Consider the following 14,672-nt stretch of genomic DNA (forward strand, 5'->3'; position numbering starts at 1 on the left):
AATGGTATGTGCTATCGTAGTTGCAACACGTTGGTGAACACTACCTTATGTCTCATTTCAAGATTCGAGCTCGGAGTCTCGAAATATTCGCTAAAATACTATTTCCCTATCTGGTTACTTTGGAACGCATGTGAGACTCATGCGAACTCACCATAGTCATCGGCGAGACGCGAACTTACTATCGCGACTGTCGGCACGAATTAATTCTGGTCGTGATTGTATCACTACCCAAAATGGCCGCCAACATCGCGATCGCGCTGCTCCCGCGTGTCGCTCAATTTGTTCCTTTGTTAATAACAAGGTTTGTGTTATTTCCGCGTGTCGCGCCCGTCAAGGTGGCTACTGGGGGTCACCCGCCTCCCCGCGTGCCCCAACAGTGCTTGACGTAGCTCAACTAAGTGCCAATTATCTTGCGCGACCCCGATGCGCGGTGACAATTATCGCGCTGCTAATGATATGTGCCGTCACTTCATTTAATACACAGCGCTGCCACTGACAAGGATCTCAGCCTCGCAGGGCAGATATCGCTTGTGATTTATCATCCACTACACGTGATCGTTTAGTAATTGTACTCCTATTGTCTTCAGGCACCGAGTTCATTTAGGCAGGCCGAACATAACCGCACCTGTCATGCCAAGTATCGTAAGCCGAAGGAAGTATCGATAAATATATCTATACAAAGCGTAATACTTATTCACGTCTATATTATTATCCACGATATTAATTAGTTCTTATTTCAGGTATACAAGTATTCGCAATCGTTTGCTGTTGTGACGCCGGGAACATGCATCAGATGCGCCAGAAAGGCGCATCGACAATACAAAGTATCATCAACAACAGTACGTTCCGGTTTTATTATATTTTACAATCTATTACAGCGGTCAACGCAGTGCAACTACAGATAACCAACAACTTTATCTTTTTACAGGTTACTAATCTTCAGCACTACACCGGAGAGGATGACAACACATCATCGACTCGTCGACGGTGTTAGCTTTGCAACGATTAGCGTTACGGTAAGTATTCGTCTGTTATTTAATAATATATGTAATATTATTTAATATTAAGTATAATGCTTCTTGTTTCAGGTTCCTCATCAGAATTATTTCTGTCGCAAGATGTTTTGCAGTGTCGAAAGCGCTCTAGGCTCATCAACGACGCTGGCAGACTCACCCACAATATTTATAGTTAATAAAGATATTACGGTAAGTATTCGTCTATTATTATTTATTGCAATAATCCTAATGCTCCTAATGAACAAATTGTTTTTTTGTTTCAGCACCTGTCATCGACCAAGATCATCTAACCTGCATGTGTCACTGAACATGTGTGCGACCGCCAAGCTCACCGGAGGATCCAAACACTCAACAGTATCACTTAGTAAGACGGCTACGCATACCGGACACCGCTAATTATGCTCTTCACGTTCCAGTGGAGATTGCTTCAATACTTTCAATATTTCTTCTAAATTAAACGTCTGTTAATCGTACAACATTATTAAGTAATTATACACTATTATTGTTTCGTTCTTTTCAATATATTATTCCTCTATGTGCATAATTCGCAGATAACCTGTTACCCCATAGCCGTCATTGATATGTGCACGGTCGCCAGACGCACCGGAGAAAATGGTTCCTCAACAGTGTATGCGGCGTACACAATTCATAATTTTGGTAATATAATGCGTATTCGTCTGTTGTATAGTATAAACAACATTCATGTATACAACCATGTATATATATGATAACCCAGTGCATTTACAGGTAATCTACAACTGTCACTATCGCCTTTATTACCAGATGCACCGTAAAACCAGATCCTTGATCACACTAAGTATGAATGTACACAAGGATTCTCTATTCTAATATTATAATAAGTATTTCCTATAATTATGGTCTTTCTCTTTAAAGGTAATTAACTATCCAAAAAGAGTCATAATCGAGCGTTTCTAATACTACGGTAAGTAATACTATTTCTATAATAATTCATTATTTATGATATATTCTTCTTGTTTTAGGTTTCACAGGATACTATCTCTCCTGGAATTCCTTCAAATCTGTGCTTCTATCTTCATACAAGATAAGTAACTCTCTGTGCTTATTCGTTGGAGTGAATAAATATACTATTTATTATCTAATCAAGCAAATACGTCTGTGTCATAATAATCATCTAATGTTTTTTTATTTTATCCTTGTTTCAGAAACTCCAACGCGCGAAGCAGACAGGAGGCCACGAATATCACCAGAGTCGAATTCCGCCATGTACAGACACGCCATCGTCAGGAAGTCCTCGCGCGCGAACCATCTTCAGCGAAAGATCTTCAGATATTTCCTAGAAAGAAAGAGCAGAGACCAGACGAGCGCGATCACCGAAACAAGTTTCAGTGATTAACGGATCATGTTGACATCACGGTCGACAGTTGTTCGCCGAATAAACAACCTTCTGGAGTCCGCACGACGCCGTCCTGCAATAGTCTCCGGCTTCGACAAGGAGCCCATGAAAGAAGCCATTATCGTAAAAAGGGTACGTATAGTCTGTTATTACATTTGTTTATACTATATTAATAAGAGCAAGTGACAGATTTGATAACCTATAAACTTTGTTCTAGGTTACTGCCACTGTCCATCACTGACGCTCCAAGATGAAACCTCAATTTTATAAATAAAAATATAAAAAGATCGTCTATTTTATTCTACCTTAACTAACAAAAATGAAAGTACATGTACCATTGCACAGAGGTTCGATGTTAGTACTAATTTTTGTGTTAATAGTACGGTTATTTCGTCTATTTTATGTCTAATTATTTAGGTCACTTTTTTATGTGTTAATATGTAGTTATTATCTGATCCTATGTTTCTAATATTTTAAAAATCATCCATTTAATCAAGAACATGTAGCATTGTCACTGTTGTACTTGTTTGTTCGCCATTTCCAGTAGGTTTCCCTTTCCACATGTTTCTTGTCTTTTCCAATCGTCACTCCCGTTATCCACTGTTAGGACTACCAACCCCTTAGCAGTTAAGTCAAGTTCCTCTGCCTGTCTTTCTAATCCCTAAATGTGTCACTGTTTCCAAATGTATATTTCATGTCATCCGTTTTATGTCATCCAAGTGTATTTCGTCTGTTCTAGTGTGTCATGTCCTTTGTCAATCGCCAAGAGAACACTCCACTAAAGACATTAAAAAAAATTTTATAAATAAATTATGATGCATATAAATAAAATTAATTTTTTAGTTGTATTAAACTTTGAATAAATATTGCATATTAATATTATATTTTAATGTATTATGAAGCATAAAAATTTTTGAAATTTTTTGAGATAGTTTAAATCTATTAAATATAAAAAAATTAATTTAAATGAAAACATATATAAATTATGTATGATTTATTCTATCAAAATAATCCTTTTATCAGGCATATCATTAAATAAATTTTTAGTTATTAATAAAATTTAAATAGCAAAAATAATTAATTAAATAAGAGAAAGATAAAATTTCTATATTTAGGGTATGAACCTAAAAGCTTAGAGAATTAGCTTACTTACTTTAATTAAATAAATATAAATTAGTATAATATTTTTGAAAATTGACTATTAATCATTAGTTAAAATTAAATATGATAAGTAAATTTAATTTAAAAAAAGGTTATAAGTAAATTTAAATAAATAATTTAAATTAAATTTGTATTAGTAAAAATAATAAAAGAATTTATTAAAATTAAAGTAGTTATAAAGATTAATTAATAAATTAAATAATAAAATATTATAAATAAAATTATTATAAAAATTGATTTTTTAAAAATAATTAGTTATTATAGAATTAAAAAAGTATAATTAGTTAAAATAAAATTCAGAGGGAGAGAGTAATTTTATTTAAATTTAATAATTGACTATTTTAATTATATGTATTTATAAAAAAAAAATATATTATTAAAATTAAAATTAAAAAACTTATCTATAAATAAAATAATTAATAATAATTAAAAATCTTATTTATATAAATTTAAGGAGAGTATTTTATAGAAAGTAAAAAAATTAAAAATTTAAATTTTTATTTATATATACATTAATATTATTTAATAATTATTATTTAATGTTAATAAAATATTTTAATTATTTTTATAAATATATAATTAATTATATATATTTAAAATATTTAATTAACATTAATTATTTAATATTAATTAATTAAAACTTATTAATCATTATTTTTAATTTAAAATATTAAAAACCTAAAATATAGAAAAAAAAAATTATTTATTAATAAAATATTTTAATATATTTAAATAATTATTAATAATTAATAATAATGATAATAATATAAAAAAGGGGGGGGGGAATATTATTTAATTTTTTTTTTATGTATATTATAAATTAAATTTTATATTCATATTAAATTTAAATTTAAATTATTTTTATAATTTGTTTTTAATAATTAATAAATATAATTAAAAATTAATTTTTTTTTTAAATTTATTTTATAATTTAAAGTATAAATAAAATTTTAAAAAATTATATAAAATTTAAATAATTTAATAATATATAAATTAGTATTTATAATAATTAATTAAATGAAAATTTATAATAGAAAATTATAATTTATTATTAATAAATAAAGTGCCAGCAATTGCGGTTTATACTTTAAATAAAAATAAATTTAAATAATTATATATAAATATAAAATATATAAATAAATAAATATATTTAACTAATTTATTTTTTTATGGTGAAATATGAATAGATATTAAAAGTTAAATAATTTTATTTAAATTAATAATAAAATTAAAAAAATTTATATAATAAATTAGGATTAGATACCCTATTATTTAAATGAAAATAAAATATAATTAAATATTAAATGTTAATCATTAAAAATAAAAAATTTGGCGGTATTTTATGATTTAGAGGAACTTGTTGATTAATTTGATAATCCACGAATAGAATTACTTAATTTAATTTTTATATATTGTTGTTGAAAAATTATATTAAAAGATTAATAATTTAAAAATTTAATTATAATTATAATTCAAATCAAAATGTAGAATAGTTAAAATTTAAATGAGTTACATTTAATTTAATTAATTGAAATAAATTTTTAAAGTTTTATAAATATTGAATTTAATTGTAAAGTTAAAAAAATATTTAAATTGAATTTTAATTAAAATATGTACAAATTGCCCGTCATTTTCATTAATAAAAATTTATGGAAAAAGTCGTAACAAAGTAAATATATTGGAAAATGTATTTAGAATTAAAAAAAATTTTAGTTTAAATAAAAATTTTTCTTTTACATTGAAAAGATTAATTAAAAATTATTAAAATTTTATTATAATTAATAAATAAATTATTAATAATAAATAAATATAAGAAAAAATATTATAAATTATTAAATAAAATTATATTAAAAAAAAAAAGTTTTAGTAAAAAATTTTAAAATAATTATTTTAATTTTAATGATAATGTAATGTAAATGAAAATAAAAAAATTTTTAAAAGTAATTTTAGTTAAATGTACCTTTTGTATCAGGGTTTATTAAAAAAAATTATTGATAAATAAATTTCTCGAAAGAAAAAGAGTTAAATAAATAAATAAAATTTAATATAAAAAAATTATTTTTAATATTTATTTAGAGAAGATATTTTAATCAATTTTTTTGATATCTAGTTTTTTTTGATATAAATTTAATTTAGATATAAATTTAAATATGTAAATTTTTATTAAAGTTTGAGATAGTTTTTATTTACAATAAATATATTGATTTATATTAAAAATTTATGGGATAATCTATAAATTAATTTTAAAATTTAAAAAATTTATTAATATTATTTATAAAAATTTTATAAAAATGGTTTTAAAATTTAAAATTTTTTGAAAAAATTTAATAATTTATTTATTTTAGCATAGTTTAATTATAATTTTAAAATTAAAATAAATTTAATAAATTAAAAAGATATTTTTATTAATTTAAATTAAAAATTAATAATGATAAAATTAGTAGTATTTATAAAATTTATTTTTAAAGATTTGATAATAATTAATAATTTATATTTAATTAAAGAATTAGGCAAAATAAATTTATTTAATATATTTAAATAAAATTAAGTCCACCTGTTTAATAAAAACATGGTTTTTAGAAAATAATTAAAGATTTGTTCTGCTCAATGATGTGTATTAAATAGCCGCAGTAATTTGACTGTGCTAAGGTAGCATAATCATTTGTCTTTTAATTGGAGGCTGGAATGAAGGAATGGATGAGATTTAAGCTTTTTAAATTAAATAATAAAAATTTAAATTTTGAATAAAAATGTTCAAATAATATTATGGGACGATAAGACCCTATAGAATTTAATATAATTTTTATTAAAATACATTAGTTTTTAAATTTAGTATAAAATTATATTTAGTTGGGAGGATTAAAAAATTTTTTAAACTTTTTTAATTTTATTTAATAGATAATCATATATTTATGAAAATATGAATAAGTTTTAAAAAAAATTATTGAAAAATTAATTACCTTAGGGATAACAGCGTAATATTTTTTTTAAGATCATATTATAAAAAATGATTGAGACCTCGATGTTGAATTAAAATAAAAATTAGATGGAAAAATTTAATTATTTAGTCTGTTCGACTATTAAAATTTTACATGATTTGAGTTTAGATCGGCGTAAGCCAGATCGGATTTTATCTATAATTAAAGTGTAAATAAATTTGTACGAAAGGACTTTTTATTTGAAATTTTTTTTAAATTAAAGAATAATATTAATTTTATAAAAATTGTAGATTACTTTGGAAGAATAGTGTAATAAATTTAGAATTTATAAATATATAAAAATAATTTATATAAGTAATAATTAAAAATATTTATTATTATTTAGTTTTAAATTTAATAAATTTATTAATTTTATTATTAAATTTATTGTTAGGGATTGCTTTTTTAACTTTATTAGAGCGGAAATTTTTAGGATATGTACAAATACGTAAAGGTCCTAATAAGGTCGGGTTAGTTGGTATTTTGCAACCTTTCAGCGATGCTATTAAATTATTAAATAAAGAATTATTTTATGTTTATAAATCTAATTATCGATTATTTTATTTGACTCCTTTAATGAGATTTGTAACTATATTATCTATATGATTATTATATCCGTTTGCTACTAATTTTTATTATTTAAATTATTCTATTTTATTAATAATTATTTTTATATCTATTAGCGGGTATTCCCCGAAATACCCGAGGGCTCAGAGGGGAAGGTTATGCCTTCGTACCCAGGGCCATCGACATCCGGTGGCAAACCTATCATCACGGCCATTCAGGATGGTACGGCAGCGAGGGAGGCGTTGGAAAGGAGATACCTCCAATTTCCAATGGCCAAAAAAACGAGCAAATGCCCTCACAACGCGAGGCATATATGCCACAGCTGCCGAGCGAGCGAGAAAAGGAGGAAACATACCGATACAGGTATAACTCCTGCTCCTAGTGACGAGGACTTGGCGTTCCCAGCGGGATCACGCGCCAGTAGCGTGGCGGGTGATCCTAACGAGTACGAAGCAGCATCGCACGCTGGGTCGTACTATGCTGGCTCGGAGGACGAGCAGTCGGACGTCAGCTCCGTCAAGAGAGGCAGAGGAAGGCCCATCACCACGGGTGAAGGGACAAGGGAGAAAAGGGAGGCAAGGGCCAGAGCGAGGGAAGAGGCCAGAGAGAGAGTGGACACGGATTGGGCCCTGGGTGCCTCAATGCCCGATGGACAGGCCTGGGAGAGATGCCGGGACAACCAGAGGGTGGCGAGGGAGATGTTCCTCCACTCTCCGACACCGGCTGTGGTGTCGGATACCATAGCAAACTGCGTGACCATTTTCAAGAGTCTGCAGGTCTCAAAGAACATTAAGGGCCCACTAGAAGGGGAGATGAAGAAGGCTGTGGCGTCCATCATGGCTGCCACAGCAGTCCTTCACGACAGAACTGTATCGTCCTCGCCGAGCAACGCTGAAGCGGAGGAACTTTGGCACCAATTGGAGCTCCTCAAAGCCGAGAAAGAAAAGGAGACGAGCGAGCTCAAAAAGCAGATGGCGGAACTCGCCGATCAGGTAAAAGTGCTGACGAACCAGCTCAGTACTCGCCTGATCGAAGAGGGATGCATCACAAAAAGTGAAAAGGAGAAGGGGGGCAGGAACCTGAGAGGACGGAACCGCATTGAATCTGACCGGGATTCAGATTCCGACAGCGGGGAGTGGCATTCTCTCAGGCTGAGGACGCCCCAAAATGTCTCCCCAAAGAAGACCGCCTTGAGGAGGGGCGGACTATCTCCGGCATGCGTGTCCCCGGGCCTGGCTGGTGACCCCTGCATGGAGGTAGAACCGCAGGCCGCGAGCGTAACGGAGGCACAGGGGCCCCTCTTGAGTGGATCCCCTCGACCCCTCCCACCGGTAACTCGCCCTACAGTCCAGGGCGACTTTGCAATCCTGTACGAAGCCCTCAATCAGCACCTACAAATAGGCGTTGACTTGAGGGAGAGGATGCTGCGATTCTTCGAAGCAACGAACGGACAGGGGGAGGCGGTCCAATCTGCTCCCCTAAACGCACATACTCAGCCGCCAATGGGGAAGGAGACCGAGGCTGAGATCCCCTTGCCAACTCAGCCCAAGACGCAGGGAATGGTTCCTAAAAGCAGCCAAAAGGAAAAAGCGGCCAAGAAGGGAAAGAAGAAGGGAGAAAGCCAGGTTTGTGCTCACTCCAAAATCTCTCCCCCCCCTTCTCTGCCGGTACCCGCTGCCGATGAGAGAATACCTGGAAAGAAATCTCGCCAGGATGCGGAACCCTCTGGGGCTCCACCCTCTGGCGGAGGACCATTAGGCCCGGGGCCCTTCGACAAGAAATCGACAGACCCCGGGACATATGACCCCTCTCCGACCACGGAAACTCCGTGGAGCGTGGTGGTCGGACGTAAGGGAAACAAGAAAGTAGGACAGACTCCCCTCCCCTCCAGAACTGTACCCGTTGCTGCGGCCCAGTCACCGCCCAGTGAACAGGGTAAGCAGAAGCGGGGGCAGGTAGCGGGGAGAGAGAAATCCGGTAAAATGAAGGTTCCCAAAACCTCGGCGGTCATGATAACCTGCCCAGAAGAGAAATATGGCGAGAACATGGCCGCCATCAGAAAAGAAATAAAACTAGACCAATTGGGAATCAAGGAAGGAAGCCTCAAGATAAGGAAAGGTCTCACCGGTGCCTTAATCCTTGAGATTTTCGGTGAGGACAAGGCACGCAAGGCGGGACAACTCGGCGAACGTGTTAGAGAGGTGACTGGGGACAACGAAGGGGTGCGAGTCAAGTGCCCCCAAAAAATGGCCGACCTCCGCATTCGGGGGCTGGAAACTCCATTACCCGGGCGGAGATTGTTGCCGCAATCTCCGGGGAGGGTAAGTGCGGGTTCTCGGACGTCAAAGTGGGAGCGTTCGTGAAGGCCCCCCGCACCGGCCTCAATACGGTGTTGGTGCAGTGTCCAATAGACGCGGCCAACAAATTGACACAGATGGGAAAGGTACCGATATCGTGGTACAAATTACCCATCGAGCTGTTGCCGCGGCTCTTCCTTCGATGCTTTAAGTGCATGGAGGAGGGGCATGTGCAGCAACAGTGCGGCAGCGACCGATCCTGTGCCAACATGTGTTTCCGCTGCGGCAAGGAGGGCCACGAGGCCAATTCCTGCTCCGAGCAGAAAGTGCACTGCGCACTCTGTGTTGACTTCGGGGCACCCGCGGGGCACAGGATGGGGGGCATGAATTGTCACCCCCCGAAAAAACTCAACAGGAAGAAGGCCAAATCGATTCCTCCCTCCAAAAAACCCACCCCGTCGGTAGGAGGGGAGAAGGGGGGAATCGAAAACAAGAGCTTAATTCCGTCCCTGATGGAGGTCGTTGTGGGAGAAATCCCACAAGCGAACCAAACGGCTTCAGCCGAGTCTGCGCCCGCGCCGATGGACACATCAGAGTGTCGCAAGCGGCGCGCGGACTCGGTAAGGGAAGGAAACGAGAAGAGTGCGGGGGGCAAAGAGCTCTGCTCCGATTCCCCCAAGCCCCAAAGGAAGCCACGCTTAGACCCTAAGCGTGGTAACGTGAAAGGAGTGTGGTAACATGTGGTAACACCCTTACCCCGGGCGAAATTGAGCCCGTGGGTAATGCGCCATCAAACGCGGATGGAGCCCCCCTTCCACAGCCACGTGGTGCGGGGTCTGAATCGACGGAGGCCCTCTCTACCGACATCAATGAGGGCCTGTAAATTCATACAGGTAAACATTAACCACGCTCGGCGGGCGCAGGACTTACTCCTGCAGACTATCGCCGAGCGTGGAATAGGACTGGCGATCGTGTGGGAGCCGTACCGATCCCCATCAAACCATCCTAATTGGAAGGTGGACGGCTCTGGCACGGTCGCAATCATACGAGGATCGAACAGCCACAACCCCCCCTGTTCCTTACTCAAGTCAGGAAGGGGGTATGTGGCGGTGAAATGGGGATCCATCGCGGTGGTGGCGTGTTACGCACCGCCTAGTTGGGGCCTCTCCCAATTTGAGCTGTATCTGGGGGAGTTGGAGCACTGCATACGCAGCATACTCCCCAGGAGGTGGTGGTGGCCGGTGACTTTAACGCCAGAGCGCAAGCCTGGGGAGACCGGTTTACCACCCCCAAGGGAGAGGTCCTACTGGACTGGATAGGGGCTCTCGGGCTATGCCTACTAAACACCGGCAACGAGCCCACGTGCGACCGGCTACTGCGGGGGGCGTCTATAGTGGATCTCACTATGATAACCCCCTCCGCGGCACGCCTAAATTGTTCATGGGGGGTGGTCGACCAAGAGACTCTATCGGACCACCGATATATAGAGTTCGGTTGCACCACCCTTCAGCCCGGGAGCCCGACCGGCGGTGCGCCATCGCCGCGATGGAACCTTAAAAAGTTAGACCCGGATAGGTTGACGGCGGCCGTCCAGGCCACCCTTTGGCAACACCATCCGCCAGAGGAAGGAGCCTGGTGGCGGATGTCGCGCGCCTGGTAGACTCGATCACACAGGCGTGCGACTTCTCCATGCCCAAAAGCAGGCCCCACTTGCGCCGGGCTGCGTACTGGTGGACGGAGGAAATCGCGTCTCTTCGCCGCTCCTCCGTCGCGGCAAGGAGACTCCTCAAACGCGCCCAGCGCCGTGGCGACGAGGCCTGGACAACCGAGGCACTCAGCGACTACCGGTCCGCTCGAGTGGCGCTGAGTGTCGCCATTCGCTCCTCCAGGGCGAGATCGTGGGACGAGCTCATCGCGTTTCTTGACGCCGACCCGTGGGGGCGCCCATACAAGATAGTGACGAACAAACTACGTCACTGGGCGCCTCCCGTGACGGAAACCCTCCCCTCGAAATCCCTGGACCAAATATTCGGGACTCTGTTCCCGACTAAACCCAATCCTCGAGGTCTCGATTGAGGCAGCGCGAACACCGGCGCTGCCGAGGCCTGGTCCAGGGATCTCGAAATCACCGAGGAGGAGTTGAGGAATGCCGTCCGGGGGGTCAAGAACAACAAGGCCGTTGGCCCAAACGGCATCCCAGGGCGCGTCTGGAAGCTCGCCTTGGAGGAGCCAAACCTATCCGGGTGGCTACGAGGCATCTTTAATAGATGCCTCGCGGAGGAGAAATTCCCCCCAATGTGGGGAAGAGCCAAGTTGGTTCTTCTCCACAAGGGCGGTAAGAAGGAGGGTGACCCGTCATCGTACCGGCCAATTTGCCTGCTGGGCGAGGTCGGCAAAATATACGAAAGGATTCTCGTTCGCCGAATGGTCCAGCATCTGGCGCGCAATGAGGTCCCTTCCCTTCACGAAGAACAATACGGTTTCCGTGAGGGCAGGTCCACGGTGGACGCCGTACTGCGCGTCAAGGCCCTCACGGAGTCAGCTGTGGAACGCGGGAGGGTGGCGTTGGCCGTCGCTTTGGACGTGTCCAACGCCTTCAATACCCTTCCGTGGAAGGCAATCGGGGACGCGCTTAACACCCACCGCGTCCCCAACTACCTCGTGAAGGGAATTCGAGCCTACTTCGGTCACCGTAGGGACCAAGAGGGCCAGGGTCACACCCGTCGCGTGTACTGCGGGGTCCCACAGGGCTCGGTGTTGGGCCCGCTGCTGTGGAACCTCGGGTACGACGGGGTCCTTCATACCGCCCTCCCCCTCGACTGCCGGGTCATCAGATATGCCGACGATACCCTGCTGGTAGCCGAGGGGGACAACTGGGGAGAAGCCCTAAACAGGGCCAACAAAGGGGTGGCAGGCCTCGTGAGGGCCATAAGCTGGACTGGCCTGAGGGTGGCCCCCAGCAAGACCGAGGCGGTCTACTTTTACGACCGCCGGGCCGCTGGGGAGCCTTCCCCCACCTCCCGACTAGATGTTGACGGTACTGTTGTCCCAGTGGGGTCCCAGATCAAATACCTGGGGCTCCACATCGACAGCCGATGGAGCTTCGCGGGTCACTTTGACCGCCTGGTCCCGAGAGCACAGAAGGCGGCGGCAGCGATTAGCCGCTTGCTGCCGAATCTCAGAGGGCCGGACGGTCGGGTGCGCCGCGTCTACGCGCACACCGTCCTTAGCATACTAATGTATGCAGCACCGGTGTGGGCGGGCGAGGCGATGGCCATCAGACGCATACAGGACGCGATGCGTCGCGTCCAGCGTTGATTGGCCATTCGTCTCGTCCGAGGCTACAGGACGGTGTCGCACGCGGCGGCCACCATCCTGGCCGGACTCCCCCCTCTGCATATGGTCGCAAATTCATACAGACGTTTGTATGACCGGAAATCCGCGGCACGCAGGGGAGGAGTCGCCAAGATTTCGGCCAGGATACTATGCACTTGGAAGCTCCAGGAGAAAAAGTCCCTCGAGCAGCGATGGATCGCGTCGCTGCACGAGCGCCCCCCAACATCCGGGGAGAGGACTGTATCGGCCGTCCTGCCCGGTCTGGAGGAGTGGCTGGACAGAGCGTGGGGCAATAGTACATTCAGAATGACGCAGGTGCTCTCCGGACATGGGTGTTTCGGAAAGTACCTGCACCGCATCGGACGGGAGGCAAGCGAGACCTGCCACCACTGCGGTCACGAGAGGGACACCGCGCAACACACCCTCCAAGCATGCCCAGCCTGGAGGGACGAGCGCGACGTCCTAACCCAGACTATCGGGGGCGACTTGGCGCTGCCGAACGTCGTCGTCAAGATGCTCGGCAGCGAGGACAACTGGAGAGCCGTGGCCGCCTTTTGCGAGGCGGTCATGGCCCAGAAGGAAAGCGCCGAAAGGGAGCGTAGACCGGGACGGGCGAGGGGAAGGGCTCCTGGCAGGAGATCCCAATCTCCCCCACCACCTGGGCCCTTCTTGCGTCCGGTGACGGTCCGGCTGGTGCGACTTCCGCCGCACCCGCCGCCGTCATCGTCGCCATTGGCAACGGCGCACCCACCGACACCCACGGGAGCGCCGCCGAGATGACAGTCAGTGGGGGGAGGGAGCAGACTGGTTCTGCTCGCCCTTCCCCTCTTTACCTCTCCCTTTTTTGCCCTCCTTTTTAACCCCCAGATGAAATGAGGGTCGAGATCCCCAAAGTCTCGACTCCTTCCCCCCACCATCGGGGGGATGAGAAGACACGACGGGAGGAGGTAGTGGTCCTCCCGTCGCAGCGTCAAAGTTTGATTTGGAGAGGAGGGGAGTATAAGATATATTCTTTTTTCCCCTCCCTCCCAGAAAGAACTCCAATTAAGGAGTGCGGCGAGGGGAGGCTCCTGAAGTATTGCATCGCTAGTTCCAGGAGTCTCCCCTATAATCGCCAAAGAAGCCACTCGTGAGGTTTTTAGTGGGTATGCCCTTAAATAGGGAGAGTCCCACATACCCCCCGGATACCCACATTCGGGGGGGATGCGTAATGCATTTTCCTCACGTAAAAAAAAAAAAAAAAAAGGTTCCTCCCTGATCTTCTCCGATGATGCGCCACCTTGACGTGGTGGGGAGGCTTTGTCCTGAAGCCCCGAAAAACCGGAGTGGAGGGATAGCTAAGAGCGCATCTTTAGCCAGATTTCCTCTTGGACTTCGGCTCGGGCAGAATGCATAGCATACCGGCATGCATACCTGGGTGTTGGACGTTTACAAATCGGTCCCTGCTACAGACGCGACGGTCGCGGCGGAAATGATGGTGAACGCCACATAGTACGCCGAAGGCGAAAGCCCTTAAACCGGAGAGTGGCTGGGCGGGGGTTGAGGAGTAACGAAGGCACTACGCGAGGACCTTAGCGCGCCCGCCTGAAGAGCGTCCTCTCTTCCGGAGGAGTCCTTTTCAGAAGAGCCGATCGGATGGAGAGGCAACCGATGCTGATCGGGCTCCCCGGGTGCCGATCCTGAAGTGAGGCTTACGCGTCGCAAATCCCAACAAGACGGGAAGCGAGCGGTCGGGGCGCGGCTTTTTGGAGGGAGGCGGACCTACGGGTGCCGACGAGCCTCCCGGGACGGTCGCGCTTCCGGGCCATCTCGGTGTCGGGGGATCCGCCGGCTCCTCGGGGACTGCGGGTTTGGCCGGCATCGCTTTGGTCGTTGTAGGGTAGTCGCCATCCTACGATGCAGGGTTCGGGTTGGACCCGACCTGTTGGCTTGACAGCAGGGC

The 14,672-nt window shown here is 42.1% G+C and overlaps 2 long non-coding RNA genes across 2 annotated transcripts; both read left to right on the top strand.

Moving 5' to 3' along the window:
• The first annotated feature begins 251 nt into the window (after window positions 1–251).
• Window positions 252–1,390, top strand: LOC140675986 (uncharacterized). Its single transcript, XR_012048505.1, has 4 exons — window positions 252–839; window positions 929–1,016; window positions 1,089–1,205; window positions 1,280–1,390. It is a non-coding gene; the product is annotated as an uncharacterized lncRNA (long non-coding RNA).
• A 141-nt stretch (window positions 1,391–1,531) lies between these two features.
• LOC140675987 (uncharacterized) lies at window positions 1,532–2,156 on the top strand. The gene is made up of 4 exons (XR_012048506.1): window positions 1,532–1,673; window positions 1,764–1,833; window positions 1,911–1,959; window positions 2,018–2,156. It is a non-coding gene; the product is annotated as an uncharacterized lncRNA (long non-coding RNA).
• The last annotated feature ends 12,516 nt before the right edge of the window (window positions 2,157–14,672 follow it).

This window comes from Anoplolepis gracilipes, unplaced genomic scaffold (genome assembly GCF_047496725.1).
Source record: "Anoplolepis gracilipes unplaced genomic scaffold, ASM4749672v1 Contig26, whole genome shotgun sequence".
NCBI lineage: Eukaryota > Metazoa > Arthropoda > Insecta > Hymenoptera > Formicidae > Anoplolepis > Anoplolepis gracilipes.